The sequence below is a fragment of the Galeopterus variegatus genome, unplaced genomic scaffold (assembly GCF_000696425.1).
Source record: "Galeopterus variegatus unplaced genomic scaffold, G_variegatus-3.0.2 Scaffold8946, whole genome shotgun sequence".
Classification (NCBI taxonomy): domain Eukaryota; kingdom Metazoa; phylum Chordata; class Mammalia; order Dermoptera; family Cynocephalidae; genus Galeopterus; species Galeopterus variegatus.
The window spans coordinates 61,703-68,587 of record NW_007735057.1 but is presented as its reverse complement, the minus strand read 5'-3'; the positions used below and the strand labels follow the sequence as shown (position 1 = coordinate 68,587).

Here is a 6,885-nt window from a genome sequence, read left to right as displayed (position 1 = left end):
GCCATTGTAATCTGCCAGCAACATACAAGCATCCTCTACCATTTTAGAAAGCCTTTCTCCAGACTCTTTATCTGTTACTTTATCTAGTAGGGACACTTCTTGGACTTCAAGGGGCAAAGAAGCTATCCTCTGATGAACTGCTGCATCACCTGAAGCTGCATTTTCTAGATCTTGTAATGCTCTAACAAGATCTAGAGTCTGTGCTGGTTCACTTGGAGACCCCAGAGAGGAACAGTTTTCACTTTCATCCACCTTTATCTGCTCATAAGTTCCTTTCCTAGGCTTCTTATCACCATACAGAGCTTGCTTAAGTTGTCCTAATACATCATTTTCATAAACAGACCTTTCTTCCCAAATAGATAACACCCTCCCAAGGTGCTTCTTACAACTTTCATCAGTTTCACTTTCCGCAGCTCCCACTCCCACACAGTGACGACGGGCCTGAGTGCTCGCGGTGGTGAATGAGCCACAGAGACAAGGTCTGCACGCTCTGCTGCGAGTTGCTCAACTCCGACAGCTCCTTCTCCAGCGCCGCCTCAGAGAAGGTGGACATCCCTCCGAAACCAAGTTCACACCATCCCACGCGGTGGGGCCGAGAGGAGGAGAATTTCGCCGCCTTCGTGGAGGCCTCGCCCCTCACCCCACCCTTCCCCACGCCCTCAGCACCACCGACGCCGACACATCCGAGACCGGCCGCAACCCCCTTCCCAGTCAACTTTTGGTTGGTTGAGGCTATCATATGGTAGATTCATTAGAAAGGGTGCTTGTATACAGTATTTACTGAGTTATTGCGTGATCACAACTGTTTTGTTATACTTTTTTCTACTGAAGGACAGCTTGGTTGGCTAGACGATTCTGGTTATACTTTGTTAATTTTCTTGAAAGTGATACTACACTGTAGCTTTGGTTTTTATGCTGCTTTTTTGAGAATTCAGATGCCACTAGAATTCTCTTGTTTTTGTAAGTTATTTCATCACTTTGCTAAGAGCTCCTGAGGAGATCTTTCTTTGTATTTAATGTCTAATAGTTTTACTTGAATATGTCTTAGGGTTGATTCTTTTAGGTCAATTTTGGCGCATTGTTTTGATTTTCTTTTTTCTGGGACCTCAGTTATACATATGTTAGACCTTTTTTACTTCTTTTGACCCTTTTTACTTCTTTTTAAAAATTTTGTTTTATTTCCTTTGGTTAATTGCCCACTTTACTTTCATGCTCTTTATTATATATATATATATTTTTGTTTGTTTGTTTGTTTGTTTGTTTTTTCCTTTTTGTCTTTTTTCGTGACCAGCAACGGATCGCAACCCTCAGTGTCGTGCCCGTACCGGACCGTGACCGGCAACGGGATCGCAACCCTCAGTGTTGCGTCCGCACCTCGCTCAGCCAGTGAGCGGCCGGTCTGTATGTGGGATCCGAACCCTCGGCGGGCGCGCGGGCACTGTAGCAGTGCGCCACCGGGCCAGCCCTCTTTATTATATTTTAATTTGAATATTCTGCCTTTGGTACTTCAAACTTCACTACTGGGGTAATTTGTCTCTTTATTCTGCTTTTTTCTGAGTTCAATCAACTCTCACTTTATCTCTTTCTGATTTTGAAAATCAATTTCTGTCCTTAATTTTTGTATTTCTCACTCAAAATTTTATTTTCATACATGAATTTTTGTTTGAGGATAGTTCACTCAGTTTTGAGTGTTGTTTTGCATATTTCTTAAGCTTTGTGGTTGCATTTTGAGAAAGAATTTACTTCATTTTCATCAGCTAAAGTGCTTTCACATTTTCAGATTTTTTTTCCTATAGGATTTTTGTTTGGATGTAGTTTTCCCCCTATTCCTATGAGCACGGTTTTAATTTTATTTATTTATTTAAGTTTATTTATTTTTCAAGACTGATATAGCTCTTGTTGCTCTACTTTTGTGTCCATATTGTGGACAGGAAGAGGAAGGAAGGGAGAGGAGTGAAGGATAAACAGCAAAGTGCTGATTAGACACTATTCAGTCTGAACCCTTAAAAAATTTCCAAATGCTTCACCCGGTGACCTTTGTTTACACTTCATTGGTCAGACCTGGATCACATGGCCACATCTAGCTTCAAGGGAATCTGGAAAGGTGACTATTTTCCTCTGGGCAGAATTAGAAAAGAGGAAAGGCAATAAAAATATTAGACATATCATTAGTATCTGCCATAGAAGAGGAAAAAGAAATGTTTTTATCAGGCATTTTGTTTCATAAAAAAAATTAATAATTATTTTTGGTGCTACTAATTTAGTTTTTAAATTAGTGCCCTTTCCCCTGTAAAATTTGATACAAGGACCTATGCATTAAACTGCATAATAGTTCAACTACATAATTTAAAAATCATAATAAATATTTATGGAACACCAACAACATATCAAGCATTGTGTTAGATAAACATTTAACATAGATTATTTCATTTCCCATTCTAACAGTCCTGAAAGTGTGTATTATTATCCCCATTTAACAGATGAGAAAGCTGAGACTAAATGCTGTGAACTGAATTTTCTAAAGTTACCAAGATATTAAGTGGTAGATACAAAATCTGAAACTGTTTTTTCCTGATGCAGCCTTTTTATTATGGTTTTCCCCACCCCCACCCCGATCATTTTTAGTCAAGGCAGTATAACTTCACTAGTGTATAAGTGCTATCGATTTGTTCCAAAAGTTCCCTTTTCTCATGGGTACAAAAGCCATTCCACAAGACATCTGCAATATCTCCCTAAGAATCAGCATTTACTACTTCTCAATGGGTAATTGAAGTTAGAGAACTTTAACTTTAATGATGGAACTCAAAAAATTCGTGAGACTATTATGGTTGTTATTTTTACCATCTGTGATTGCCAGAAACAGGTAAAGGTGGGAGGGAACTGTCAGTGGTGTGACATCATAATGGAGAAATCCTATGAGATTTTTTACTTATGTTTTCTTCTTGAATTTACACAGTATGATCTCTACTGGGGTTTCAGTTTATGATGTCTCTGGGAATCAAAGTTTTCTGTTTCTTCTCTAGGGAAGTTATTCTTTCATTCTGTAGAGGGCTTTACCTAAATATTTAGGAATAACCTATTATTTTTGAAGAAGATGAATTTAAAAATATAAATATTATAGATATTAAAAAGATTTTGGATAGTTCCAATAATAAAAAATATTTCCACACACACTTATAGTATGACTTCTAGAGACAAACAGTAACAATATCTCTAAGTATATTACTTGTGTTCAATACACCATCACTTTTAGACTTCAGCATTTTCACTTCCCTGGTCTCATTCTTGTCACCTTTTTTGGGGGAAGTATAGATAGTACAGCTATCTATAAACCCAACTATTGAGTAACCTTGGATAAATAGGCAGACTTCTCTCAGAGTCAAAATTCCAACTGTAAGACAGAAGTCATAATATTGTACCAGTTTGGACTCTTTATGATTAAGCTGACAGCAAATCCTATTCCATTTATTTAAAAAATAATGGGATTTATTATCTCATATAACTGAAAGGTCCAGATGCAGGGCAGGCTCTGGGTGATACTTGATGCAGTGACTCAAATGTTACCAATACCCACTTTATTTCTTGATACTCTTCTCTTTGTGGTGCTTGCTGCTTTTCCAGGTCTCACACTTCCTCTGGAAGCTCATGATTCCTCTTTGTTACAAAGTGGCTGCTGTGGCTCCAGACCTCACAGTCTCTCTCAACACTATTCAAAGCTAAGTACCACTTGGGAGTCCAAAGGGAGCAGTGGGAAGAAGGCCCTTCTGTCTCTTCTGGTATATTCTGTCTAAAATAGAATAAGCTCCATTCCTGTTAATCCCTCAAATGCTTCCCCGTCTCTCTGACTGAGTTACTTTCTATCCCTGAACCACTATTTGCCCAAGGGGTGGTTTATGTAGATCTTCTTAAGTCAACCAACACCTCTTTCTAGGTGGTCAACATCACTCAAATACATGGCTGGGACGGGGGTGGTGTGGTTTCTCCAAAGGAAAATCTGGGTCATTTTGACAGAAAGAGAGAAACATGCTGTAGAAGAAAGAAAAAAAAGGCTGATGCTTTCCACTTGGTGGTGGTCTGGCTTAAAACAACTTTGAAGGCAAAGAATTTCCTCCATTTGTGGCACGTTGACTCTGGCCCTGTGTCCTCCCATGATTCCGGTGTGTTTGGGTCTCCACATTAACCCTGTGTAAAGAGGAATGGGGATTGCCACTACCCATGTGGATTCATAAGCTGATCTGAAGTGATCTTGGCCTGATGGAAAGGAGCAGTCAGGCAGATTTCACTATCAGCCTCAGAGGATGGCAGCCACTGATTTGTCCCATGGGCTTCTTTACAGGGACCCAGTNTCCTAAATATTTAGGAATAACCTATTGTTTTTGAAGAAGATGAATTTAAAAATATAAATATTATAGATATTAAAAAGATATTGGATAGTTCCAATAATAAAAAATATTTCCACACACACTTATAGTATGACTTCTAGAGACAAACAGTAACAATATCTCTAAGTATATTACTTGTGTTTAATACACCATCACTTTTAGACTTCAGCATTTTCATTTCCCTGGTCTCATTCTTGTCACCTTTTTGGGGGGAAGTATAGATAGTACAGCTATCTATAAACCCAACTATTGAGTAACCTTGGATAAATAGGCAGACTTCTCTCAGAGTCAAAATTCCAACTGTAAGATAGAAGTCATAATATTGTACCAGTTTGGACTCTTTATGATTAAACTGACAGCAAATCCTATTCCATTTATTTAAAAAATAATGGGATTTATTATCTCATATAACTCAAAGGTCCAGATGCAGGGCAGGCTCTGGGTGATACTTGATGCAGTGACTCAAATGTTACCAATACCTACTTTATTTCTTGATACTCTTCTCTTTGTGGTGCTTGCTGCTTTTCCAGGTCTCACACTTCCTTTGGAAGCTCATGATTCCTCTTTGTTACAAAGTGGCTGCTGTGGCTCCAGACCTCACAGTCTCTCTCAACACTATTCAAAGCTAAGTACCACTTGGGAGTCCAAAGGGAGCAGTGGGAAGAAGGCTCTTCTGTCTCTCCTGGTATATTCTGTCTAAAATAGAATAAGATCCATTCCTGTTAATCCCTCAAATGCTTCCCTGTCTCTCTGACTGAGTTACTTTCTCTCCCTGAACCACTATTTGCCCAAGGGGTGGTTTATGTAGATCTTCTTAAGTCAACCAACACCTCTTTCTAGGTGGTCAACATCACTCAAAGACATGGCTGGGACAGCGGTGGTGTGGTTTCTTCAAAGGAAAATCTGGGTCATTTTGACAGAAAGAGAGAAACATGCTGTAGAGGAAAGAAAAAAAATGCTGATGCTTTCCACGTGGTGGTGGTCTGGCTTAAAACAACTTTGAAGGCAAAGAATTTCCTCCATTTGTGGCACGTTGACTCTAGCCCTGTGTCCTCCCATGATTCTGGTATGTTTGGGTCTCCACATTAACCCTGTGTATAGAGGAATGGGGATTGCCACTACCCATGTGGATTCATAAGCTGCTCTGAAGTGATCTTGGCCTGATGGAAAGGAGCAGTCAGGCAGATTTTACCACCAGCCTCAGATGATGGGAGCCACTGATTTGTCCCATGGGCTTCTTTACAGGGACCCAGTCTGCCTTCATGAAGAAAAGACTTTACCAGAGTATGTGCAAGAAAGACAAATCCTTTGAATGCATTGACTGTGCAAGAGCCTTCATTAATCTGTCACACCTTCAGGCACATATGAGAAGTCACAATGGAGAAACACTTCATGAATGGAAGGAATATGGGAGAGGTTTTATTCACTCCACAAGGCTTGCTGTGAATGTACAAACTTGCAATGCAGAAAAACCGTACAAATGCAAGGAATGTGGAAAAAGCTTTAGATATTCTGCATACCTTAATATTCACATAGGAACTCACACTGGAGACAGTCCCTATGAGTGTAAGGAATGTGGGAAATCATTCACTAGGTCTTATCAACTTAGCATAGAAAAACTCACACTGGAGACAGTCCCTATGAGTGTAAGGAATGTGGGAAATCATTCACTAGGTCTTATCAACTTAGCATAGAAAAACTCACACTGGAGAGAAACCTTGTAAGTGTAAGGAATATGGGAAATCTTCATTGTTTCCTCATGCTTCAATCAACATGTGAAAATTCACACTGGAGAGAAACCCATGAATGTAAGGAGTGTGGGGCAGTCTTAATTATGTCTTCTCAGCTTACTGAACATATAAAAACTCACATTTCAGAGAACCCCTTTGGATGTAAGCTATGCAGAAAATCCATTAGAAATTCCTCATGCCTTAATGATCACTATAGAATTCACACTGGAATAAAACCCTATAAATGTAAGGACTGTGGGAAAGCCTTCATTCAGAACTCAGACCATGCTAAGCATGTATGAACTCACAGTGGAGAGAAGCCCTATGAATGTGAAGAATGTGGATGCATCTTCATGAATCTCTTTGGTCTTAATCAATATGTAAGAATTCACAATGGAGAAGATCCTATTTCAGTAGGGAATGTGGAAAAGACTTTACTAAATCCTCAAGACTTACTCACTTGGGGTGAGGAGACACAAAGGATTACTCAAAGCCCATTTCCTCTGAGTAGTGAGGAGCCTTGAAGGGGTTAATTTTCCAGGAACCCTCAGGAGAGAGGCATTCCTCCTTGGAAAAATAACACTGGACTGGGGTCTTCTCCCAGCATTTATTCTCCAGGCCAGAAAGTTACAGAAAAAGAACATAGGTGGAGTTATGGCTAAGTATAGTTTAACAATAGAAGGTGATAACATCAGTGAAACAACAAAGTGACATTCTATAATGCAATTTGTAAAAGGTTAAGTCAATCCACCAACAAAAGCTTGTTCTTAGCA

The 6,885-nt window shown here is 39.4% G+C and overlaps 1 pseudogene; it reads left to right on the top strand.

Moving 5' to 3' along the window:
* The first annotated feature begins 5,611 nt into the window (after positions 1–5,611).
* The window catches only part of LOC103608889, a 2,549-nt pseudogene continuing 1,275 nt past the window's right edge, over positions 5,612–6,885 (top strand).